The 26233-nt window shown below is 46.1% G+C and overlaps 17 non-coding genes across 17 annotated transcripts; all 17 read right to left on the bottom strand.

Moving 5' to 3' along the window:
- Positions 1 to 1197: 1197 nt before the first annotated feature.
- Positions 1198 to 1269, bottom strand: Trnat-agu (transfer RNA threonine (anticodon AGU)). Its single transcript has one exon. It is a non-coding gene; the product is annotated as a tRNA-Thr (tRNA).
- A 1450-nt stretch (positions 1270 to 2719) lies between these two features.
- Positions 2720 to 2791, bottom strand: Trnat-agu (transfer RNA threonine (anticodon AGU)). The gene has a single exon. It is a non-coding gene; the product is annotated as a tRNA-Thr (tRNA).
- A 1441-nt stretch (positions 2792 to 4232) lies between these two features.
- Positions 4233 to 4304, bottom strand: Trnat-agu (transfer RNA threonine (anticodon AGU)). The gene has a single exon. It is a non-coding gene; the product is annotated as a tRNA-Thr (tRNA).
- A 1450-nt stretch (positions 4305 to 5754) lies between these two features.
- Trnat-agu (transfer RNA threonine (anticodon AGU)) lies at positions 5755 to 5826 on the bottom strand. Its single transcript has one exon. It is a non-coding gene; the product is annotated as a tRNA-Thr (tRNA).
- A 1441-nt stretch (positions 5827 to 7267) lies between these two features.
- Trnat-agu (transfer RNA threonine (anticodon AGU)) lies at positions 7268 to 7339 on the bottom strand. Its single transcript has one exon. It is a non-coding gene; the product is annotated as a tRNA-Thr (tRNA).
- A 1440-nt stretch (positions 7340 to 8779) lies between these two features.
- Positions 8780 to 8851, bottom strand: Trnat-agu (transfer RNA threonine (anticodon AGU)). The gene has a single exon. It is a non-coding gene; the product is annotated as a tRNA-Thr (tRNA).
- Positions 8852 to 10291: 1440 nt separating this feature from the next.
- Positions 10292 to 10363, bottom strand: Trnat-agu (transfer RNA threonine (anticodon AGU)). The gene has a single exon. It is a non-coding gene; the product is annotated as a tRNA-Thr (tRNA).
- A 1456-nt stretch (positions 10364 to 11819) lies between these two features.
- Trnat-agu (transfer RNA threonine (anticodon AGU)) lies at positions 11820 to 11891 on the bottom strand. The gene has a single exon. It is a non-coding gene; the product is annotated as a tRNA-Thr (tRNA).
- Positions 11892 to 13341: 1450 nt separating this feature from the next.
- Trnat-agu (transfer RNA threonine (anticodon AGU)) lies at positions 13342 to 13413 on the bottom strand. The gene has a single exon. It is a non-coding gene; the product is annotated as a tRNA-Thr (tRNA).
- Positions 13414 to 14860: 1447 nt separating this feature from the next.
- Trnat-agu (transfer RNA threonine (anticodon AGU)) lies at positions 14861 to 14932 on the bottom strand. The gene has a single exon. It is a non-coding gene; the product is annotated as a tRNA-Thr (tRNA).
- A 1440-nt stretch (positions 14933 to 16372) lies between these two features.
- Trnat-agu (transfer RNA threonine (anticodon AGU)) lies at positions 16373 to 16444 on the bottom strand. Its single transcript has one exon. It is a non-coding gene; the product is annotated as a tRNA-Thr (tRNA).
- A 1453-nt stretch (positions 16445 to 17897) lies between these two features.
- On the bottom strand, positions 17898 to 17969 carry Trnat-agu (transfer RNA threonine (anticodon AGU)). The gene has a single exon. It is a non-coding gene; the product is annotated as a tRNA-Thr (tRNA).
- A 1447-nt stretch (positions 17970 to 19416) lies between these two features.
- On the bottom strand, positions 19417 to 19488 carry Trnat-agu (transfer RNA threonine (anticodon AGU)). The gene has a single exon. It is a non-coding gene; the product is annotated as a tRNA-Thr (tRNA).
- Positions 19489 to 20931: 1443 nt separating this feature from the next.
- On the bottom strand, positions 20932 to 21003 carry Trnat-agu (transfer RNA threonine (anticodon AGU)). Its single transcript has one exon. It is a non-coding gene; the product is annotated as a tRNA-Thr (tRNA).
- Positions 21004 to 22477: 1474 nt separating this feature from the next.
- Positions 22478 to 22549, bottom strand: Trnaa-agc (transfer RNA alanine (anticodon AGC)). Its single transcript has one exon. It is a non-coding gene; the product is annotated as a tRNA-Ala (tRNA).
- Positions 22550 to 23981: 1432 nt separating this feature from the next.
- Positions 23982 to 24053, bottom strand: Trnat-agu (transfer RNA threonine (anticodon AGU)). The gene has a single exon. It is a non-coding gene; the product is annotated as a tRNA-Thr (tRNA).
- A 1447-nt stretch (positions 24054 to 25500) lies between these two features.
- Trnat-agu (transfer RNA threonine (anticodon AGU)) lies at positions 25501 to 25572 on the bottom strand. Its single transcript has one exon. It is a non-coding gene; the product is annotated as a tRNA-Thr (tRNA).
- Between the last annotated feature and the right edge of the window lie 661 nt (positions 25573 to 26233).

The raw sequence follows: 26233 nt of genomic DNA, 5'->3' as shown, positions 1-26233 counted from the left end.
GAGACGTAGGCAAAGTTTAAAGTTGCTATTTCCATTACATCACGTTAATCAGAAAAACGGTAAGTTACATCTGCAGAGGAACAAAATTCCGTTCCTCTCCACGTGAGGCTCGAACCCACGACCCTGGGATTAAGAGCCCTATGTTCTACCGACTGAGCTAGCCGCGCTGCCTCGGTGAGTATATGCCGGTTAGCACGTCACACAGTACTCGTTTGGTTTGATTGGTCCCATACAGAACCTCCCCATGTTGCCTAATGTTTTCCTAACGTCACACTCGTCACGTAGTTCACTTTTATTTCATAATCATTTCTGAGAGGTAACAGAATTGCATGACAACCTGCAGAGCTAGTTTCGTCAAAATTAACACACATACTTGATGTGACTCATAAGCCGAACGAGTTACTTTCCGACGTTATTTTAGATGTGCAAGTGCCAGTCAAAAACACGCGGCGACGGCAATATGCAAACCAATTCGCTAGTTAACACCGGTCTTGTTGTGCGTGTTTTAAGCTGAAGAGCATCTCAAAGCAGAAAATGGTCAACAGCAACATTCACACGGTTCCGTACTGCTCAAGTGCTACACTAAAACGGTATGTTTCTTTTTCAGATCTGGAAAAACACGACCGAGAGAGGAATCAAACACGCAATCTTCGGATACGAAGTCCGACGCCTTATCCATTAGGCCACACGGTCACTGACAAACAAGTGGAACTTATATACGACTCATCTCAAAACGCTCACACCACTGAGGAGTTGTGTTTTCGTTCTACACAGACGGTGCCCCTTGCTCTTTCCCACCCATTTGATACATTCAACCTGCTACGAGACCTACCAAATATAGACTGGGAAACTAAACCACCCACTTTGTGCATTCGGAAATGTAAGGCAGGGCGTCCCTCGCCGCATTTGCTACGATGTCCATTTGCTACTTCTGCAGAAGTGGCGGCGGCGACGACGACGACGACGACGACAACCGCGGAAGGCTCTGAGATATGTGAGAAATACATCTATAAAATATATTTCAGACTGTCCCATCCCACCTTATGCTGTACCGCTTTGGCAAATGCTTTATCTGCGCCATTCGCCTTAATCACATCTGAGAGTAATTCTTAATAAAACGCCTCTCGCTAATTGTTAGTCATCCCAGATACTGTTTGCTATAAGGCCACGACGCGCAACTGATATCCAAAATTCGTCTGCCTCCTGTGAGGATCGAACTCACGACCCCTGGTTTACTAGACCAGTGCTCTGCCACTGAGCTAAAGAGGCGCGGCCTAGCGGTACTTTTGCGTACTTCATCCTTACGGTCGTCTGGATCATCAGACTTCAGCTGACAACACTTCATATTACCGTCTAATATTTGCAGCTATGGCGACCCATTACTGCTTGCCTACACATCTGACACGTAAACGAAGTGCTCTCCAAATAACACCACTTGCATTTCAGAACATGTCTTTCACACATGTCTACAAAATCACCTTCACCTTCAAATACAGTTTCGTAGCGACTGACGGAGACGTAGGCAAAGTTTAAAGTTGCTATTTCCATTACATCACGTTAATCAGAAAAACGGTAAGTTACATCTGCAGAGGAACAAAATTCCATTCCTCCCCACGTGGGGATAGAACCCACGACCCTGGGATTAAGAGCCTTATGTTCTACCGACTGAGCTAGCCGCGCTGCCTCGGTGAGTATATGCCGGTTAGCACGTCACACAGTACTCGTTTGGGTTGATTGGTCCCATACAGAACCTCCCCATGTTGCCTAATGTTTTCCTAACGTCACACTCGTCACGTAGTTCACTTTTATTTCATAATCATTTCTGAGAGGTAACAGAATTGCATGACAACCTGCAGAGCTAGTTTCGTCAAAATTGACACACATACTTGATGTGACTCATAAGCCGAACGAGTTACTTTCCGACGTTATTTTAGATGTGCAAGTGCCAGTCAAAAACACGCGGCGACGGCAATATGCAAACCAATTCGCTAGTTAACACCGGTCTTGTTGTGCGTGTTTTAAGCTGAAGAGCATCTCCAAGCAGAAAATGGTCAACAGCAACATTCACACGGTTCCGTACTGCTCAAGTGCTACACTAAAACGGTATGTTTCTTTTTCAGATCTGGAAAAACACGACCGAGAGAGGAATCAAACACGCAATCTTCGGATACGAAGTCCGACGCCTTATCCATTAGGCCACACGGTCACTGACAAACAAGTGGATCTTATATACGACTCATCTCAAAACGCTCACACCACTGAGGAGTTGTGTTTTCGTTCTACACAGACGCTGCCCCTTGCTCTTTCCCACCCATTTGATACATTCAACCTGCTACGAGACCTACCAAATATAGACTGGGAAACTAAACCACACACTTTGTGCATTCGGAAATGTAAGGCAGGGCGTCCCTCGCCGCATTTGCTACGATGTCCATTTGCTACTTCTGCAGAAGTGGCGGCGGCGACGACGACGACGACGACGACGACGACGACAACCGCGGAAGGCTCTGAGATATGTGAGAAATACATCTATAAAATATATTTCAGACTGTCCCATCCCACCTTATGCTGTACCGCTTTGGCAAATGCTTTATCTGCGCCATTCGCCTTAATCACATCTGAGAGTAATTCTTAATAAAACGCCTCTCGCTAATTGTTAGTCATCCCAGATACTGTTTGCTATAAGGCCACGACGCGCAACTGATATCCAAAATTCGTCTGCCTCCTGTGAGGATCGAACTCACGACCCCTGGTTTACTAGACCAGTGCTCTGCCACTGAGCTAAAGAGGCGCGGCCTAGCGGTACTTTTGCGTACTTCATCCTTACGGTGGTCTGGATCATCAGACTTCAGCTGACAACACTTCATATTACCGTCTAATATTTGCAGCTATGGCGACCCATTACTGCTTGCCTACACATCTGACACGTAAAGGAAGTGCTCTCCAAATAACACCACTTGCATTTCAGAACATGTCTTTCACACATGTCTACAAAATCACCTTCACCTTCAAATACAGTTTCGTAGCGACTGACGGAGACGTAGGCAAAGTTTAAAGTTGCTATTTCCATTACATCACGTTAATCAGAAAAACGGTAAGTTACATCTGCAGAGGAACAAAATTCCGTTCCTCTCCACGTGAGGCTCGAACCCACGACCCTGGGATTAAGAGCCCTATGTTCTACCGACTGAGCTAGCCGCGCTGCCTCGGTGAGTATATGCCGGTTAGCACGTCACACAGTACTCGTTTGGTTTGATTGGTCCCATACAGAACCTCCCCATGTTGCCTAATGTTTTCCTAACGTCACACTCGTCACGTAGTTCACTTTTATTTCATAATCATTTCTGAGAGGTAACAGAATTGCATGACAACGTGCAGAGCTAGTTTCGTCAAAATTAACACACATACTTGATGTGACTCATAAGCCGAACGAGTTACTTTCCGACGTTATTTTAGATGTGCAAGTGCCAGTCAAAAACACGCGGCGACGGCAATATGCAAACCAATTCGCTAGTTAACACCGGTCTTGTTGTGCGTGTTTTAAGCTGAAGAGCATCTCAAAGCAGAAAATGGTCAACAGCAACATTCACACGGTTCCGTACTGCTCAAGTGCTACACTAAAACGGTATGTTTCTTTTTCAGATCTGGAAAAACACGACCGAGAGAGGAATCAAACACGCAATCTTCGGATACGAAGTCCGACGCCTTATCCATTAGGCCACACGGTCACTGACAAACAAGTGGAACTTATATACGACTCATCTCAAAACGCTCACACCACTGAGGAGTTGTGTTTTCGTTCTACACAGACGCTGCCCCTTGCTCTTTCCCACCCATTTGATACATTCAACCTGCTACGAGACCTACCAAATATAGACTGGGAAACTAAACCACCCACTTTGTGCATTCGGAAATGTAAGGCAGGGCGTCCCTCGCCGCATTTGCTACGATGTCCATTTGCTACTTCTGCAGAAGTGGCGGCGGCGACGACGACGACGACGACGACAACCGCGGAAGGCTCTGAGATATGTGAGAAATACATCTATAAAATATATTTCAGACTGTCCCATCCCACCTTATGCTGTACCGCTTTGGCAAATGCTTTATCTGCGCCATTCGCCTTAATCACATCTGAGAGTAATTCTTAATAAAACGCCTCTCGCTAATTGTTAGTCATCCCAGATACTGTTTGCTATAAGGCCACGACGCGCAACTGATATCCAAAATTCGTCTGCCTCCTGTGAGGATCGAACTCACGACCCCTGGTTTACTAGACCAGTGCTCTGCCACTGAGCTAAAGAGGCGCGGCCTAGAGGTACTTTTGCGTACTTCATCCTTACGGTCGTCTGGATCATCAGACTTCAGCTGATAACACTTCATATTACCGTCTAATATTTGCAGCTATGGCGACCCATTACTGCTTGGCTACACATCTGACACGTAAAGGAAGTGCTCTCCAAATAACACCACTTGCATTTCAGAACATGTCTTTCACACATGTCTACAAAATCACCTTCACCTTCAAATACAGTTTCGTAGCGACTGACGGAGACGTAGGCAAAGTTTAAAGTTGCTATTTCCATTACATCACGTTAATCAGAAAAACGGTAAGTTACATCTGCAGAGGAACAAAATTCCGTTCCTTCCCACGTGAGGCTCGAACCCACGACCCTGGGATTAAGAGCCCTATGTTCTACCGACTGAGCTAGCCGCGCTGCCTCGGTGAGTATATGCCGGTTAGCACGTCACACAGTACTCGTTTGGTTTGATTGGTCCCATACAGAACCTCCCCATGTTGCCTAATGTTTTCCTAACGTCACACTCGTCACGTAGTTCACTTTTATTTCATAATCATTTCTGAGAGGTAACAGAATTGCATGACAACCTGCAGAGCTAGTTTCGTCAAAATTAACACACATACTTGATGTGACTCATAAGCCGAACGAGTTACTTTCCGACGTTATTTTAGATGTGCAAGTGCCAGTCAAAAACACGCGGCGACGGCAATATGCAAACCAATTCGCTAGTTAACACCGGTCTTGTTGTGCGTGTTTTAAGCTGAAGAGCATCTCCAAGCAGAAAATGGTCAACAGCAACATTCACACGGTTCCGTACTGCTCAAGTGCTACACTAAAACGGTATGTTTCTTTTTCAGATCTGGAAAAACACGACCGAGAGAGGAATCAAACACGCAATCTTCGGATACGAAGTCCGACGCCTTATCCATTAGGCCACACGGTCACTGACAAACAAGTGGAACTTATATACGACTCATCTCAAAACGCTCACACCACTGAGGAGTTGTGTTTTCGTTCTACACAGACGCTGCCCCTTGCTCTTTCCCACCCATTTGATACATTCAACCTGCTACGAGACCTACCAAATATAGACTGGGAAACTAAACCACCCACTTTGTGCATTCGGAAATGTAAGGCAGGGCGTCCCTCACCGCATTTGCTACGATGTCCATTTGCTACTTCTGCAGAAGTGGCGGCGGCGACGACGACGACGACGACGACGACGACGACAACCGCGGAAGGCTCTGAGATATGTGAGAAATACATCTATAAAATATATTTCAGACTGTCCCATCCCACCTTATGCTGTACCGCTTTGGCAAATGCTTTATCTGCGCCATTCGCCTTAATCACATCTGAGAGTAATTCTTAATAAAACGCCTCTCGCTAAATGTTAGTCATCCCAGATACTGTTTGCTATAAGGCCACAACGCGCAACCTATATCCAAAATTCGTCTGCCTCCTGTGAGGATCGAACTCACGACCCCTGGTTTACTAGACCAGTGCTCTGCCACTGAGCTAAAGAGGCGCGGCCTAGCGGTACTTTTGCGTACTTCATCCTTACGGTCGTCTGGATCATCAGACTTCAGCTGACAACACTTCATATTACCGTCTAATATTTGCAGCTATGGCGACCCATTACTGCTTGGCTACACATCTGACACGTAAAGGAAGTGCTCTCCAAATAACACCACTTGCATTTCAGAACATGTCTTTCACACATGTCTACAAAATCACCTTCACCTTCAAATACAGTTTCGTAGCGACTGACGGAGACGTAGGCAAAGTTTAAAGTTGCTATTTCCATTACATCACGTTAATCAGAAAAACGGTAAGTTACATCTGCAGAGGAACAAAATTCCGTTCCTCCCCACGTGGGGATCGAACCCACGACCCTGGTATTAAGAGCCTTATGTTCTACCGACTGAGCTAGCCGCGCTGCCTCGGTGAGTATATGCCGGTTAGCACATCACACAGTACTCGTTTGGGTTGATTGGTCCCATACAGAACCTCCCCATGTTGCCTAATGTTTTCCTAACGTCACACTCGTCACGTAGTTCACTTTTATTTCATAATCATTTCTGAGAGGTAACAGAATTGCATGACAACCTGCAGAGCTAGTTTCGTCAAAATTAACACACATACTTGATGTGACTCATAAGCCGAACGAGTTACTTTCCGACGTTATTTTAGATGTGCAAGTGCCAGTCAAAAACACGCGGCGACGGCAATATGCAAACCAATTCGCTAGTTAACACCGGTCTTGTTGTGCGTGTTTCAAGCTCAAGAGCATCTACAAGCAGAAAATGGTCAACAGCAACATTCACACGGTTTCGTACTGCTCAAGTGCTACACTAAAACGGTATGTTTCTTTTTCAGATCTGGAAAAACACGACCGAGAGAGGAATCAAACACGCAATCTTTGGATACGAAGTCCGACGCCTTATCCATTAGGCCACACGGTCACTGACAAACAAGTGGAACTTATATACGACTCATCTCAAAACGCTCACACCACTGAGGAGTTGTGTTTTCGTTCTACACAGACGCTGCCCCTTGCTCTTTCCCACCCATTTGATACATTCAACCTGCTACGAGACCTACCAAATATAGACTGGGAAACTAAACCACACACTTTGTGCATTCGGAAATGTAAGGCAGGGCGTCCCTCGCCGCATTTGCTACGATGTCCATTTGCTACTTCTGCAGAAGTGGCGGCGGCGACGACGACGACGACGACGACAACCGCGGAAGGCTCTGAGATATGTGAGAAATACATCTATAAAATGTATTTCAGACTGTCCCATCCCACCTTATGCTGTACCGCTTTGGCAAATGCTTTATCTGCGCCATTCGCCTTGATCACATCTGAGAGTAATTCTTAATAAAACGCCTCTCGCTAATTGTTAGTCATCCCAGATACTGTTTGCTATAAGGCCACGACGCGCAACTGATATCCAAAATTCGTCTGCCTCCTGTGAGGATCGAACTCACGACCCCTGGTTCACTAGACCAGTGCTCTGCCACTGAGCTAAAGAGGCGCGGCCTAGCGGTACTTTTGCGTACTTCATCCTTACGGTCGTCTGGATCATCAGACTTCAGCTGACAACACTTCATATTACCGTCTAATATTTGCAGCTATGGCGACCCATTACTGCTTGCCTACACATCTGACACGTAAAGGAAGTGCTCTCCAAATAACACCACTTGCATTTCAGAACATGTCTTTCACACATGTCTACAAAATCACCTTCACCTTCAAATACAGTTTCGTAGCGACTGACGGAGACGTAGGCAAAGTTTAAAGTTGCTATTTCCATTACATCACGTTAATCAGAAAAACGGTAAGTTACATCTGCAGAGGAACAAAATTCCGTTCCTCCCCATGTGGGGATCGAACCCACGACCCTGGGATTAAGAGCCTTATGTTCTACCGACTGAGCTAGCCGCGCTGCCTCGGTGAGTATATGCCGGTTAGCACGTCACACAGTACTCGTTTGGGTTGATTGGTCCCATACAGAACCTCCCCATGTTGCCTAATGTTTTCCTAACGTCACACTCGTCACGTAGTTCACTTTTATTTCATAATCATTTCTGAGAGGTAACAGAATTGCATGACAACGTGCAGAGCTAGTTTCGTCAAAATTAACACACATACTTGATGTGACTCATAAGCCGAACGAGTTACTTTCCGACGTTATTTTAGATGTGCAAGTGCCAGTCAAAAACACGCGGCGACGGCAATATGCAAACCAATTCGCTAGTTAACACCGGTCTTGATGTGCGTGTTTCAAGCTCAAGAGCATCTCCAAGCAGAAAATGGTCAACAGCAACGTTCACACGGTTTCGTACTGCTCAAGTGCTACACTAAAACGGTATGTTTCTTTTTCAGATCTGGAAAAACACGACCGAGAGAGGAAACAAACACGCAATCTTCGGATACGAAGTCCGACGCCTGATCCATTAGGCCACACGGTCACTGACAAACAAGTGGAACTTATATACGACTCATCTCAAAACGCTCACACCACTGAGGAGTTGTGTTTTCGTTCTACACAGACGCTGCCCCTTGCTCTTTCCCACCCATCTGATACATTCAACCTGCTACGAGACCTACCAAATATAGACTGGGAAACTAAACACCCACTTTGTGCATTCGGAAATGTAAGGCAGGGCGTCCCTCGCCGCATTTGCTACGATGTCCATTTGCTACTTCTGCAGAAGTGGCGGCGGCGGCGACGACGACGACGACGACAACCGCGGAAGGCTCTGAGATATGTGAGAAATACATCTATAAAATATATTTCAGACTGTCCCATCCCACCTTATGCTGTACCGCTTTGGCAAATGCTTTATCTGCGCCATTCGCCTTAATCACATCTGAGAGTAATTCTTAATAAAACGCCACTCGCTAATTGTTAGTCATCCCAGATACTGTTTGCTATAAGGCCACAACGCGCAACTGATATCCAAAATTCGTCTGCCTCCTGTGAGGATCGAACTCACGACCCCTGGTTTACTAGACCAGTGCTCTGCCACTGAGCTAAAGAGGCGCGGCCTAGCGGTACTTTTGCGTACTTCATCCTTACGGTCGTCTGGATCATCAGACTTCAGCTGACAACACTTCATATTACCGTCTAATATTTGCAGCTATGGCGACCCATTACTGCTTGGCTACACATCTGACACGTAAAGGAAGTGCTCTCCAAATAACACCACTTGCATTTCAGAACATGTCTTTCACACATGTCTACAAAATCACCTTCACCTTCAAATACAGTTTCGTAGCGACTGACGGAGACGTAGGCAAAGTTTAAAGTTGCTATTTCCATTACATCACGTTAATCAGAAAAACGGTAAGTGACATCTGCAGAGGAACAAAATTCCGTTCCTCCCCACGTGGGGCTCGAACCCACGACCCTTGGATTAAGAGCCTTATGTTCTACCGACTGAGCAAGCCGCGCTGCCTCAGTGAGTATGTGCCGGTTAGCACGTCACACAGTACTCGTTTGGGTTGATTGGTCCCATACAGAACCTCCCCATGTTGCCTAATGTTTTCCTAACGTCACACTCGTCACGTAGTTCACTTTTATTTCATAATCATTTCTGAGAGGTAACAGAATTGCATGACAACCTGCAGAGCTAGTTTCGTCAAAATTAACACACATACTTGATGTGACTCATAAGCCGAACGAGTTACTTTCCGACGTTATTTTAGATGTGCAAGTGCCAGTCAAAAACACGCGGCGACGGCAATATGCAAACCAATTCGCTAGTTAACACCGGTCTTGTTGTGCGTGTTTTAAGCTGAAGAGCATCTCCAAGCAGAAAATGGTCAACAGCAACATTCACACGGTTCCGTACTGCTCAAGTGCTACACTAAAACGGTATGTTTCTTTTTCAGATCTGGAAAAACACGACCGAGAGAGGAATCAAACACGCAATCTTCGGATACGACGTCCGACGCCTTATCCATTAGGCCACACGGTCACTGACAAACAAGTGGAACTTATATACGACTCATCTCAAAACGCTCACACCACTGAGGAGTTGTGTTTTCGTTCTACACAGACGCTGCCCCTTGCTCTTTCCCACCCATCTGATACATTCAACCTGCTACGAGACCTACCAAATATAGACTGGGAAACTAAACACCCACTTTGTGCATTCGGAAATGTAAGGCAGGGCGTCCCTCGCCGCATTTGCTACGATGTCCATTTGCTACTTCTGCAGAAGTGGCGGCGGCGGCGACGACGACGACGACGACAACCGCGGAAGGCTCTGAGATATGTGAGAAATACATCTATAAAATATATTTCAGACTGTCCCATCCCACCTTATGCTGTACCGCTTTGGCAAATGCTTTATCTGCGCCATTCGCCTTAATCACATCTGAGAGTAATTCTTAATAAAACGCCACTCGCTAATTGTTAGTCATCCCAGATACTGTTTGCTATAAGGCCACAACGCGCAACTGATATCCAAAATTCGTCTGCCTCCTGTGAGGATCGAACTCACGACCCCTGGTTTACTAGACCAGTGCTCTGCCACTGAGCTAAAGAGGCGCGGCCTAGCGGTACTTTTGCGTACTTCATCCTTACGGTCGTCTGGATCATCAGACTTCAGCTGACAACACTTCATATTACCGTCTAATATTTGCAGCTATGGCGACCCATTACTGCTTGGCTACACATCTGACACGTAAAGGAAGTGCTCTCCAAATAACACCACTTGCATTTCAGAACATGTCTTTCACACATGTCTACAAAATCACCTTCACCTTCAAATACAGTTTCGTAGCGACTGACGGAGACGTAGGCAAAGTTTAAAGTTGCTATTTCCATTACATCACGTTAATCAGAAAAACGGTAAGTGACATCTGCAGAGGAACAAAATTCCGTTCCTCCCCACGTGGGGCTCGAACCCACGACCCTTGGATTAAGAGCCTTATGTTCTACCGACTGAGCAAGCCGCGCTGCCTCAGTGAGTATGTGCCGGTTAGCACGTCACACAGTACTCGTTTGGGTTGATTGGTCCCATACAGAACCTCCCCATGTTGCCTAATGTTTTCCTAACGTCACACTCGTCACGTAGTTCACTTTTATTTCATAATCATTTCTGAGAGGTAACAGAATTGCATGACAACCTGCAGAGCTAGTTTCGTCAAAATTAACACACATACTTGATGTGACTCATAAGCCGAACGAGTTACTTTCCGACGTTATTTTAGATGTGCAAGTGCCAGTCAAAAACACGCGGCGACGGCAATATGCAAACCAATTCGCTAGTTAACACCGGTCTTGTTGTGCGTGTTTTAAGCTGAAGAGCATCTCCAAGCAGAAAATGGTCAACAGCAACATTCACACGGTTCCGTACTGCTCAAGTGCTACACTAAAACGGTATGTTTCTTTTTCAGATCTGGAAAAACACGACCGAGAGAGGAATCAAACACGCAATCTTCGGATACGACGTCCGACGCCTTATCCATTAGGCCACACGGTCACTGACAAACAAGTGGAACTTATATACGACTCATCTCAAAACGCTCACACCACTGAGGAGTTGTGTTTTCGTTCTACACAGACGCTGCCCCTTGCTCTTTCCCACCCACTTGATACATTCAACCTGCTACGAGACCTACCAAATATAGACTGGGAAACTAAACCACACACTTTGTGCATTCGGAAATGTAAGGCAGGGCGTCCCTCGCCGCATTTGCTACGATGTCCATTTGCTACTTCTGCAGAAGTGGCGGCGGCGACGACGACGACGACGACGACGACGACGACGACGACGACCGCGGAAGGCTCTGAGATATGTGAGAAATACATCTATAAAATGTATTTCAGACTGTCCCATCCCACCTTATGCTGTACCGCTTTGGCAAATGCTTTATCTGCGCCATTCGCCTTAATCACATCTGAGAGTAATTCTTAATAAAACGCCTCTCGCTAATTGTTAGTCATCCCAGATACTGTTTGCTATAAGGCCACGACGCGCAACTGATATCCAAAATTCGTCTGCCTCCTGTGAGGATCGAACTCACGACCCCTGGTTTACTAGACCAGTGCTCTGCCACTGAGCTAAAGAGGCGCGGCCTAGCGGTACTTTTGCGTACTTCATCCTTACGGTCGTCTGGATCATCAGACTTCAGCTGACAACACTTCATATTACCGTCTAATATTTGCAGCTATGGCGACCCATTACTGCTTGGCTACACATCTGACACGTAAAGGAAGTGCTCTCCAAATAACACCACTTGCATTTCAGAACATGTCTTTCACACATGTCTACGAAATCACCTTCACCTTCAAATACAGTTTCGTAGCGACTGACGGAGACGTAGGCAAAGTTTAAAGTTGCTATTTCCATTACATCACGTTAATCAGAAAAACGGTAAGTTACATCTGCAGAGGAACAAAATTCCGTTCTTCCCCATGTGGGGATCGAACCCACGACCCTGGGATTAAGAGCCTTATGTTCTACCGACTGAGCTAGCCGCGCTGCCTCGGTGAGTATATGCCGGTTAGCACGTCACACAGTACTCGTTTGGGTTGATTGGTCCCATACAGAACCTCCCCATGTTGCCTAATGTTTTCCTAACGTCACACTCGTCACGTAGTTCACTTTTATTTCATAATCATTTCTGAGAGGTAACAGAATTGCATGACAACCTGCAGAGCTAGTTTCGTCAAAATTAACACACATACTTGATGTGACTCATAAGCCGAACGAGTTACTTTCCGACGTTATTTTAGATGTGCAAGTGCCAGTCAAAAACACGCGGCGACGGCAATATGCAAACCAATTCGCTAGTTAACACCGGTCTTGATGTGCGTGTTTCAAGCTCAAGAGCATCTCCAAGCAGAAAATGGTCAACAGCAACGTTCACACGGTTTCGTACTGCTCAAGTGCTACACTAAAACGGTATGTTTCTTTTTCAGATCTGGAAAAACACGACCGAGAGAGGAATCAAACACGCAATCTTCGGATACGAAGTCCGACGCCTTATCCATTAGGCCACACGGTCACTGACAAACAAGTGGAACTTATATACGACTCATCTCAAAACGCTCACACCACTGAGGAGTTGTGTTTTCGTTCTACACAGACGCTGCCCCTTGCTCTTTCCCACCCACTTGATACATTCAACCTGCTACGAGACCTACCAAATATAGACTGGGAAACTAAACCACACACTTTGTGCATTCGGAAATGTAAGGCAGGGCGTCCCTCGCCGCATTTGCTACGATGTCCATTTGCTACTTCTGCAGAAGTGGCGGCGGCGGCGACGACGACGACGACGACGACGACGACGACCGCGGAAGGCTCTGAGATATGTGAGAAATACATCTATAAAATGTATTTCAGACTGTCCCATCCCACCTTATGCTGTACCGCTTTGGCAAATGCTTTATCTGCGCCATTCGCCTTAATCACATCTGAGAGTAATTCTTAATAAAACGCCTCTCGCTAATTGTTAGTCATCCCAGATACTGTTTGCTATAAGGCCACGACGCGCAACTGATATCCAAAATTCGTCTGCCTCCTGTGAGGATCGAACTCACGACCCCTGGTTTACTAGACCAGTGCTCTGCCACTGAGCTAAAGAGGCGCGGCCTAGCGGTACTTTTGCGTACTTCATCCTTACGGTCGTCTGGATCATCAGACTTCAGCTGACAACACTTCATATTACCGTCTAATATTTGCAGCTATGGCGACCCATTACTGCTTGGCTACACATCTGACACGTAAAGGAAGTGCTCTCCAAATAACACCACTTGCATTTCAGAACATGTCTTTCACACATGTCTACGAAATCACCTTCACCTTCAAATACAGTTTCGTAGCGACTGACGGAGACGTAGGCAAAGTTTAAAGTTGCTATTTCCATTACATCACGTTAATCAGAAAAACGGTAAGTTACATCTGCAGAGGAACAAAATTCCGTTCCTCCCCATGTGGGGATCGAACCCACGACCCTGGGATTAAGAGCCTTATGTTCTACCGACTGAGCTAGCCGCGCTGCCTCGGTGAGTATATGCCGGTTAGCACGTCACACAGTACTCGTTTGGGTTGATTGGTCCCATACAGAACCTCCCCATGTTGCCTAATGTTTTCCTAACGTCACACTCGTCACGTAGTTCACTTTTATTTCATAATCATTTCTGAGAGGTAACAGAATTGCATGACAACCTGCTGAGCTAGTTTCGTCAAAATTAACACACATACTTGATGTGACTCATAAGCCGAACGAGTTACTTTCCGACGTTATTTTAGATGTGCAAGTGCCAGTCAAAAACACGCGGCGACGGCAATATGCAAACCAATTCGCTAGTTAACACCGGTCTTGATGTGCGTGTTTCAAGCTCAAGAGCATCTCCAAGCAGAAAATGGTCAACAGCAACGTTCACACGGTTTCGTACTGCTCAAGTGCTACACTAAAACGGTATGTTTCTTTTTCAGATCTGGAAAAACACGACCGAGAGAGGAAACAAACTCGCAATCTTCGGATACGAAGTCCGACGCCTTATCCATTAGGCCACACGGTCACTGACAAACAAGTGGAACTTATATACGACTCATCTCAAAACGCTCACACCACTGAGGAGTTGTGTTTTCGTTCTACACAGACGCTGCCCCTTGCTCTTTCCCACCCATTTGATACATTCAACCTGCTACGAGACCTACCAAATATAGACTGGGAAACTAAACCACACACTTTGTGCATTCGGAAATGTAAGGCAGGGCGTCCCTCGCCGCATTTGCTACGATGTCCATTTGCTACTTCTGCAGAAGTGGCGGCGGCGACGACGACGACAACGACGACGACGACAACCGCGGAAGGCTCTGAGATATGTGAGAAATACATCTATAAAATATATTTCAGACTGTGCCATCCCACCTTATGCTGTACCGCTTTGGCAAATGCTTTATCTGCGCCATTCGCCTTAATCACATCTGAGAGTAATTCTTAATAAAACGCCTCTCGCTAATTGTTAGTCATCCCAGATACTGTTTGCTATAAGGCCACGACGCGCAACTGATATCCAAAATTCGTCTGCCTCCTGTGAGGATCGAACTCACGACCCCTGGTTTACTAGACCAGTGCTCTGCCACTGAGCTAAAGAGGCGCGGCCTAGCGGTACTTTTGCGTACTTCATCCTTACGGTCGTCTGGATCATCAGACTTCAGCTGACAACACTTCATATTACCGTCTAATATTTGCAGCTATGGCGACCCATTACTGCTTGCCTACACATCTGACACGTAAAGGAAGTGCTCTCCAAATAACACCACTTGCATTTCAGAACATGTCTTTCACACATGTCTACAAAATCACCTTCACCTTCAAATACAGTTTCGTAGCGACTGACGGAGACGTAGGCAAAGTTTAAAGTTGCTATTTCCATTACATCACGTTAATGAGAAAAACGGTAAGTTACATCTGCAGAGGAACAAAATTCCGTTCCTCCCCACGTGGGGCTCGAACCCACGACCCTGGGATTAAGAGCCTTATGTTCTACCGACTGAGCTAGCCGCGCTGCCTCGGTGAGTATATGCCGGTTAGCACGTCACACAGTACTCGTTTGGGTTGATTGGTCCCATACAGAACCTCCCCATGTTGCCTAATGTTTTCCTAACGTCACACTCGTCACGTAGTTCACTTTTATTTCATAATCATTTCTGAGAGGTAACAGAATTGCATGACAACCTGCAGAGCTAGTTTCGTCAAAATTAACACACATACTTGATGTGACTCATAAGCCGAACGAGTTACTTTCCGACGTTATTTTAGATGTGCAAGTGCCAGTCAAAAACACGCGGCGACGGCAATATGCAAACCAATTCGCTAGTTAACATCGGTCTTGTTGTGCGTGTTTCAAGCTCAAGAGCATCTCCAAGCAGAAAATGGTCAACAGCAACGTTCACACGGTTTCGTACTGCCCAAGTGCTACACTAAAACGGTATGTTTCTTTTTCAGATCTGGAAAAACACGACCGAGAGAGGAATCAAACACGCAATCTTCGGATACGAAGTCCGACGCCTTGTCCATTAGGCCACACGGTCACTGACAAACAAGTGGAACTTATATACGACTCATCTCAAAACGCTCACACCACTGAGGAGTTGTGTTTTCGTTCTACACAGACGCTGCCCCTTGCTCTTTCCCACCCATTTGATACATTCAACCTGCTACGAGACCTACCAAATATAGACTGGGAAATTAACCACCCACTTTGTGCATTCGGAAATGTAAAGCAGGGCGTCCCTCGCCGCATTTGCTACGATGTCCATTTGCTACTTCTGCAGAAGTGGCGACGACGACGACGACGACGACGACGACAACCGCGGAAGGCTCTGAGATATGTGAGAAATACATCTATAAAATATATTTCAGACTGTCCCATCCCACCTTATGCTGTACCGCTTTGGCAAATGCTTTATCTGCGCCATTTGCCTTAATCACATCTGAGAGTAATTCTTAATAAAACGCCTGTCGCTAATTGTTAGTCATCCCAGATACTGTTTGCTATAAGGCCACGACGCGCAACTGATATCCAAAATTCGTCTGCCTCCTGTGAGGATCGAACTCACGACCCCTGGTTTACTAGACCAGTGCTCTGCCACTGAGCTAAAGAGGCGCGGCCTAGCGGTACTTTTGCGTACTTCATCCTTACGGTCGTCTGGATCATCAGACTTCAGCTGACAACACTTCATATTACCGTCTAATATTTGCAGCTATGGCGACCCATTCCTGCTTGGCTACACATCTGACACGTAAAGGAAGTGCTCTCCAAATAACACCACTTGCATTTCAGAACATGTCTTTCACACATGTCTACAAAATCACCTTCACCTTCAAATACAGTTTCGTAGCGACTGACGGAGACGTAGGCAAAGTTTAAAGTTGCTATTTCCATTACATCACGTTAATCAGAAGAACGGTAAGTTACATCTGCAGAGGAACAAAATTCCGTTCCTCCCCACGTGGGGCTCCAACTCACGACCCTGGGATTAAGAGCCTTATGTTCTACCGACTGAGCTATCCGCGCTGCCTCGGTGAGTATATGCCGGTTAGCACGTCACACAGTACTCGTTTGGGTTGATTGGTCCCATACAGAACCTCCCCATGTTGCCTAATGTTTTCCTAACGTCACACTCGTCACGTAGTTCACTTTTATTTCATAATCATTTCTGAGAGGTAACAGAATTGCATGACAACCTGCAGAGCTAGTTTCGTCAAAATTAACACACATACTTGATGTGACTCATAAGCCGAACGAGTTACTTTCCGACGTTATTTTAGATGTGCAAGTGCCAGTCAAAAACACGCGGCGACGGCAATATGCAAACCAATTCGCTGGTTAACACCGGTCTTGTTGTGCGTGTTTCAAGCTCAAGAGCATCTCCAAGCAGAAAATGGTCAACAGCAACGTTCACACGGTTTCGTACTGCTCAAGTGCTACACTAAAACGGTATGTTTCTTTTTCAGATCTGGAAAAACACGACCGAGAGAGGAATCAAACACGCAATCTTCGGATACGAAGTCCGACGCCTTATCCATTAGGCCACACGGTCACTGACAAGCAAGTGGAACTTATATACGACTCATCTCAAAACGCTCACACCACTGAGGAGTTGTGTTTTCGTTCTACACAGACGCTGCCCCTTGCTGTTTCCCACGCATTTGATACATTCAACCTGCTACGAGACCTACCAAATATAGACTGGGAAACTAAACCACACACTTTGTGCATTCGGAAATGTAAGGCAGGGCGTCCCTCGCCGCATTTGCTACGATGTCCATTTGCTACTTCTGCAGAAGTGGCGGCGGCGGCGACGACGACGACGACGACGACGACGACGACAACCGCGGAAGGCTCTGAGATATGTGAGAAATACATCTATAAAATGTATTTCAGACTGTCCCATCCCACCTTATGCTGTACCGCTTTGGCAAATGCTTTATCTGCGCCATTCGCCTTAATCACATCTGAGAGTAATTCTTAATAAAACGCCTCTCGCTAATTGTTAGTCATCCCAGATACTGTTTGCTATAAGGCCACGACGCGCAACTGATATCCAAAATTCGTCTGCCTCCTGTGAGGATCGAACTCACGACCCCTGGTTTACTAGACCAGTGCTCTGCCACTGAGCTAAAGAGGCGCGGCCTAGCGGTACTTTTGCGTACTTCATCCTTACGGTCGTCTGGATCATCAGACTTCAGCTGACAACACTTCATATTACCGTCTAATATTTGCAGCTATGGCGACCCATTACTGCTTGGCTACACATCTGACCCGTAAAGGAAGTGCTCTCCAAATAACACCACTTGCATTTCAGAACATGTCTTTCACACATGTCTACGAAATCACCTTCACCTTCAAATACAGTTTCGTAGCGACTGACGGAGACGTAGGCAAAGTTTAAAGTTGCTATTTTCATTACATCACGTTAATCAGAAAAACGGTAAGTTACATCTGCAGAGGAACAAAATTCCATTCCTCCCCACGTGGGGATAGAACCCACCACCCTGGGATTAAGAGCCTTATGTTCTACCGACTGAGCTAGCCGCGCTGCCTCGGTGAGTATATGCCGGTTAGCACGTCACACAGTACTCGTTTGGGTTGATTGGTCCCATACAGAACCTCCCCATGTTGCCTAATGTTTTCCTAACGTCACACTCGTCACGTAGTTCACTTTTATTTCATAATCATTTCTGAGAGGTAACAGAATTGCATGACAACCTGCAGAGCTAGTTTCGTCAAAATTAACACACATACTTGATGTGACTCATAAGCCGAACGAGTTACTTTCCGACGTTATTTTAGATGTGCAAGTGCCAGTCAAAAACACGCGGCGACGGCAATATGCAAACCAATTCGCTAGTTAACACCGGTCTTGTTGTGCGTGTTTCAAGCTCAAGAGCATCTCCAAGCAGAAAATGGTCAACAGCAACGTTCACACGGTTTCGTACTGCTCAAGTGCTACACTAAAACGGTATGTTTCTTTTTCAGATCTGGAAAAACACGACCGAGAGAGGAAACAAACACGCAATCTTCGGATACCAAGTCCGACGCCTTATCCATTAGGCCACACGGTCACTGACAAACAAGTGGAACTTATATACGACTCATCTCAAAACGCTCACACCACTGAGGAGTTGTGTTTTCGTTCTACACAGACGCTGCCCCTTGCTCTTTCCCACCCATTTGATACATTCAACCTGCTACGAGACCTACCAAATATAGACTGGGAAACTAAACCACACACTTTGTGCATTCGGAAATGTAAGGCAGGGCGTCCCTCGCCGCATTTGCTACGATGTACACTAGATCGCGTGTTAGAAGTGGCGGCGGCGACGACGACGACAACGACGACGACGACAACCGCGGAAGGCTCTGAGATATGTGAGAAATACATCTATAAAATATATTTCAGACTGTGCCATCCCACCTTATGCTGTACCGCTTTGGCAAATGCTTTATCTGCGCCATTCGCCTTAATCACATCTGAGAGTAATTCTTAATAAAACGCCTCTCGCTAATTGTTAGTCATCCCAGATACTGTTTGCTATAAGGCCACGACGCGCAACTGATATCCAAAATTCGTCTGCCTCCTGTGAGGATCGAACTCACGACCCCTGGTTTACTAGACCAGTGCTCTGCCACTGAGCTAAAGAGGCGCGGCCTAGCGGTACTTTTGCGTACTTCATCCTTACGGTCGTCCGGATCATCAGACTTCAGCTGACAACACTTCATATTACCGTCTAATATTTGCAGCTATGGCGACCCATTACTGCTTGCCTACACATCTGACACGTAAAGGAAGTGCTCTCCAAATAACACCACTTGCATTTCAGAACATGTCTTTCACACATGTCTACAAAATCACCTTCACCTTCAAATACAGTTTCGTAGCGACTGACGGAGACGTAGGCAAAGTTTAAAGTTGCTATTTCCATTACATCACGTTAATGAGAAAAACGGTAAGTTACATCTGCAGAGGAACAAAATTCCGTTCCTCCCCACGTGGGGCTCGAACCCACGACCCTGGGATTAAGAGCCTTATGTTCTACCGACTGAGCTAGCCGCGCTGCCTCGGTGAGTATATGCCGGTTAGCACGTCACACAGTACTCGTTTGGGTTGATTGGTCCCATACAGAACCTCCCCATGTTGCCTAATGTTTTCCTAACGTCACACTCGTCACGTAGTTCACTTTTATTTCATAATCATTTCTGAGAGGTAACAGAATTGCATGACAACCTGCAGAGCTAGTTTCGTCAAAATTAACACACATACTTGATGTGACTCATAAGCCGAACGAGTTACTTTCCGACGTTATTTTAGATGTGCAAGTGCCAGTCAAAAACACGCGGCGACGGCAATATGCAAACCAATTCGCTAGTTAACATCGGTCTTGTTGTGCGTGTTTCAAGCTCAAGAGCATCTCCAAGCAGAAAATGGTCAACAGCAACGTTCACACGGTTTCGTACTGCCCAAGTGCTACACTAAAACGGTATGTTTCTTTTTCAGATCTGGAAAAACACGACCGAGAGAGGAATCAAACACGCAATCTTCGGATACGAAGTCCGACGCCTTATCCATTAGGCCACACGGTCACTGACAAACAAGTGGAACTTATATACGACTCATCTCAAAACGCTCACACCACTGAGGAGTTGTGTTTTCGTTCTACACAGACGCTGCCCCTTGCTCTTTCCCACCCATTTGATACATTCAACCTGCTACGAGACCTACCAAATATAGACTGGGAAATTAACCACCCACTTTGTGCATTCGGAAATGTAAAGCAGGGCGTCCCTCGCCGCATTTGCTACGATGTCCATTTGCTACTTCTGCAGAAGTGGCGACGACGACGACGACGACGACGACGACGACAACCGCGGAAGGCTCTGAGATATGTGAGAAATACATCTATAAAATATATTTCAGACTGTCCCATCCCACCTTATGCTGTACCGCTTTGGCAAATGCTTTATCTGCGCCATTCGCCTTAATCACATCTGAGAGTAATTCTTAATAAAACGCCTGTCGCTAATTGTTAGTCATCCCAGATACTGTTTGCTATAAGGCCACGACGCGCAACTGATATCCAAAATTCGTCTGCCTCCTGTGAGGATCGAACTGACGACCCCTGGTTTACTAGACCAGTGCTCTGCCACTGAGCTAAAGAGGCGCGGCCTAGCGGTACTTTTGCGTACTTCATCCTTACGGTCGTCTGGATCATCAGACTTCAGCTGACAACACTTCATATTACCGTCTAATATTTGCAGCTATGGCGACCCATTCCTGCTTGGCTACACATCTGACACGTAAAGGAAGTGCTCTCCAAATAACACCACTTGCATTTCAGAACATGTCTTTCACACATGTCTACAAAATCACCTTCACCTTCAAATACAGTTTCGTAGCGACTGACGGAGACGTAGGCAAAGTTTAAAGTTGCTATTTCCATTACATCACGTTAATCAGAAAAACGGTAAGTTACATCTGCAGAGGAACAAAATTCCGTTCCTCCCCACGTGGGGATCGAACCCACGACCCTGGGATTAAGAGCCTTATGTTCTACCGACCGAGCTATCCGCGCTGCCTCGGTGAGTATATGCCGGTTAGCACATCACACAGTACTCGTTTGGGTTGATTGGTCCCATACAGAACCTCCCCATGTTGCCTAATGTTTTCCTAACGTCACACTCGTCACGTAGTTCACTTTTATTTCATAATCATTTCTGAGAGGTAACAGAATTGCATGACAACCTGCAGAGCTAGTTTCGTCAAAATTAACACACATACTTGATGTGACTCATAAGCCGAACGAGTTACTTTCCGACGTTATTTTAGATGTGCAAGTGCCAGTCAAAAACACGCGGCGACGGCAATATGCAAACCAATTCGCTAGTTAACACCGGTCTTGTTGTGCGTGTTTCAAGCTCAAGAGCATCTCCAAGCAGAAAATGGTCAACAGCAACATTCACACGGTTTCGTACTGCTCAAGTGCTACACTAAAACGGTATGTTTCTTTTTCAGATCTGGAAAAACACGACCGAGAGAGGAATCAAACACGCAATCTTCGGATACGAAGTCCGACGCCTTATCCATTAGGCCACACGGTCACTGACAAACAAGTGGAACTTATATACGACTCATCTCAAAACGCTCACACCACTGAGGAGTTGTGTTTTCGTTCTACACAGACGCTGCCCCTTGCTCTTTCCCACCCATTTGATACATTCAACCTGCTACGAGACCAACCAAATATAGACTGGGAAACTAAACCACACACTTTGTGCATTCGGAAATGTAAGGCAGGGCGTCCCTCGCCGCATTTGCTACGATGTCCATTTGCTACTTCTGCAGAAGTGGGGGCGGCGGCGAAGACGACGACGACGACGACGACGACGACGACGACGACGACGACGACGACAACCGCGGAAGGCTCTGAGATATGTGAGAAATACATCTATAAAATGTATTTCAGACTGTCCCATCCCACCTTATGCTGTACCGCTTTGGCAAATGCTTTATCTGCGCCATTCGCCTTAATCACATCTGAGAGTAATTCTTAATAAAACGCCTCTCGCTAATTGTTAGTCATCCCAGATACTGTTTGCTATAAGGCCACGACGCGCAACTGATATCCAAAATTCGTCTGCCTCCTGTGAGGATCGAACTCATGACCCCTGGTTTGCTAGACCAGTGCTCTGCCACTGAGCTAAAGAGGCGCGGCCTAGCGGTACTTTTGCGTACTTCATCCTTACGGTCGTCTGGATCATCAGACTTCAGCTGACAACACTTCATATTACCGTCTAATATTTGCAGCTATGGCGACCCATTACTGCTTGGCTACACATCTGACACGTAAAGGAAGTGCTCTCCAAATAACACCACTTGCATTTCAGAACATGTCTTTCACACATGTCTACGAAATCACCTTCACCTTCAAATACAGTTTCGTAGCGACTGACGGAGACGTAGGCAAAGTTTAAAGTTGCTATTTCCATTACATCACGTTAATCAGAAAAACGGTAAGTTACATCTGCAGAGGAACAAAATTCCATTCCTCCCCACGTGGGGATAGAACCCACCACCCTGGGATTAAGAGCCTTATGTGCTACCGACTGAGCTAGCCGCGCTGCCTCGGTGAGTATATGCCGGTTAGCACGTCACACAGTACTCGTTTGGGTTGATTGGTCCCATACAGAACCTCCCCATGTTGCCTAATGTTTTCCTAACGTCACACTCGTCACGTAGTTCACTTTTATTTCATAATCATTTCTGAGAGGTAACAGAATTGCATGACAACCTGCAGAGCTAGTTTCGTCAAAATTAACACACATACTTGATGTGACTCATAAGCCGAACGAGTTACTTTCCGACGTTATTTTAGATGTGCAAGTGCCAGTCAAAAACACGCGGCGACGGCAATATGCAAACCAATTCGCTAGTTAACACCGGTCTTGTTGTGCGTGTTTCAAGCTCAAGAGCATCTCCAAGCAGAAAATGGTCAACAGCAACGTTCACACGGTTTCGTACTGCTCAAGTGCTACACTAAAACGGTATGTTTCTTTTTCAGATCTGGAAAAACACGACCGAGAGAGGAGACAAACACGCAATCTTCGGATACCAAGTCCGACGCCTTATCCATTAGGCCACACGGTCACTGACAAACAAGTGGAACTTATATACGACTCATCTCAAAACGCTCACACCACTGAGGAGTTGTGTTTTCGTTCTACACAGACGCTGCCCCTTGCTCTTTCCCACCCATTTGATACATTCAACCTGCTACGAGACCTACCAAATATAGACTGGGAAACTAAACCACACACTTTGTGCATTCGGAAATGTAAGGCAGGGCGTCCCTCGCCGCATTTGCTAAGATGTCCATTTGCTACTTCTGCAGAAGTGGCGGCGGCGACGACGACGACAACCGCGGAAGGCTCTGAGATATGTGAGAAATACATCTATAAAATATATTTCAGACTGTCCCATCCCACCTTATGCTGTACCGCTTTGGCAAATGCTTTATCTGCGCCATTCGCCTTAATCACATCTGAGAGTAATTCTTAATAAAACGCCTCTCGCTAAGTGTTAGTCATCCCAGATACTGTTTGCTATAAGGCCACGACGCGCAACTGATATCCAAAATTCGTCTGCCTTCTGTGAGGATCGAACTCACGACCCCTGGTTTACTAGACCAGTGCTCTGCCACTGAGCTAAAGAGGCGCGGCCTAGTGGTACTTTTGCGTACTTCATCCTTACGGTCGTCTGGATCATCAGACTTCAGCTGACAACACTTCATATTACCGTCTAATATTTGCAGCTATGGCGACCCATTACTGCTTGCCTACACATCTGACACGTAAAGGAAGTGCTCTCCAAATAACACCACTTGCATTTCAGAACATGTCTTTCACACATGTCTACAAAATCACCTTCACCTTCAAATACAGTTTCGTAGCGACTGACGGAGACGTAGGCAAAGTTTAAAGTTGCTATTTCCATTACATCACGTTAATCAGAAAAACGGTAAGTTACATCTGCAGAGGAACAAAATTCCGTTCCTCCCCACGTGGGGCTCGAACCCACGACCCTGGGATTAAGAGCCTTATGTTCTACCGACTGAGCTAGCCGCGCTGCCTCGGTGAGTATATGCCGGTTAGCACGTCACACAGTACTCGTTTGGGTTGATTGGTCCCATACAGAACCTCCCCATGTTGCCTAATGTTTTCCTAACGTCACACTCGTCACGTAGTTCACTTTTATTTCATAATCATTTCTGAGAGGTAACAGAATTGCATGACAACCTGCAGAGCTAGTTTCGTCAAAATTAACACACATACTTGATGTGACTCATAAGCCGAACGAGTTACTTTCCGACGTTATTTTAGATGTGCAAGTGACAGTCAAAAACACGCGGCGACGGCAATATGCAAACCAATTCGCTAGTTAACACCGGTTTTGTTGTGCGTGTTTCAAGCTCAAGAGCATCTCCAAGCAGAAAATGGTCAACAGCAACGTTCACACGGTTTCGTACTGCTCAAGTGCTACACTAAAACGGTATGTTTCTTTTTCAGATCTGGAAAAACACGACCGAGAGAGGAAACAAACACGCAATCTTCGGATACCAAGTCCGACGCCTTATCCATTAGGCCACACGGTCACTGACAAACAAGTGGAACTTATATACGACTCATCTCAAAACGCTCACACCACTGAGGAGTTGTGTTTTCGTTCTACACAGACGCTGCCCCTTGCTCTTTCCCACCCATTTGATACATTCAACCTGCTACGAGACCTACCAAATATAGACTGGGAAACTAAACCACCCACTTTGTGCATTCGGAAATGTAAGGCAGGGCGTCCCTCGCCGCATTTGCTACGATGTCCATTTGCTACTTCTGCAGAAGTGGCGGCGGCGACGACGACGACAACGACGACGACGACAACCGCGGAAGGCTCTGAGATATGTGAGAAATACATCTATAAAATATATTTCAGACTGTCCCATCCCACCTTATGCTGTACCGCTTTGGCAAATGCTTTATCTGCGCCATTCGCCTTAATCACATCTGAGAGTAATTCTTAATAAAACGCCTCTCGCTAATTGTTAGTCATCCCAGATACTGTTTGCTATAAGGCCACGACGCGCAACTGATATCCAAAATTCGTCTGCCTCCTGTGAGGATCGAACTCACGACCCCTGGTTTACTAGACCAGTGCTCTGCCACTGAGCTAAAGAGGCGCGGCCTAGCGGTACTTTTGCGTACTTCATCTTTACGGTCGTCTGGATCATCAGACTTCAGCTGACAACACTTCATATTACCGTCTAATATTTGCAGCTATGGCGACCCATTACTGCTTGGCTACACATCTGACACGTAAAGGAAGTGCTCTCCAAATAACACCACTTGCATTTCAGAACATGTCTTTCACACATGTCTACAAAATCACCTTCACCTTCAAATACAGTTTCGTAGCGACTGACGGAGACGTAGGCAAAGTTTAAAGTTGCTATTTCCATTACATCACGTTAATCAGAAAAACGGTAAGTTACATCTGCAGAGGAACAAAATTCCGTTCCTCCCCACGTGGGGATAGAACCCACCACCCTGGGATTAAGAGCCTTATGTTCTACCGACTGAGCTAGCCGCGCTGCCTCGGTGAGTATATGCCGGTTAGCACGTCACACAGTACTCGTTTGGGTTGATTGGTCCCATACAGAACCTCCCCATGTTGCCTAATGTTTTCCTAACGTCACACTCGTCACGTAGTTCACTTTTATTTCATAATCATTTCTGAGAGGTAACAGAATTGCATGACAACCTGCAGAGCTAGTTTCGTCAAAATTAACACATATACTTGATGTGACTCATAAGCCGAACGAGTTACTTTCCGACGTTATT

The sequence above is a fragment of the Schistocerca gregaria genome, chromosome 4, assembly GCF_023897955.1.
Source record: "Schistocerca gregaria isolate iqSchGreg1 chromosome 4, iqSchGreg1.2, whole genome shotgun sequence".
In the NCBI taxonomy this organism is placed as follows: Eukaryota; Metazoa; Arthropoda; class Insecta; order Orthoptera; family Acrididae; genus Schistocerca; species Schistocerca gregaria.
The sequence above is the reverse complement of the archived record's forward strand: the minus strand, read 5'-3'. Positions and strand labels throughout refer to the sequence as shown.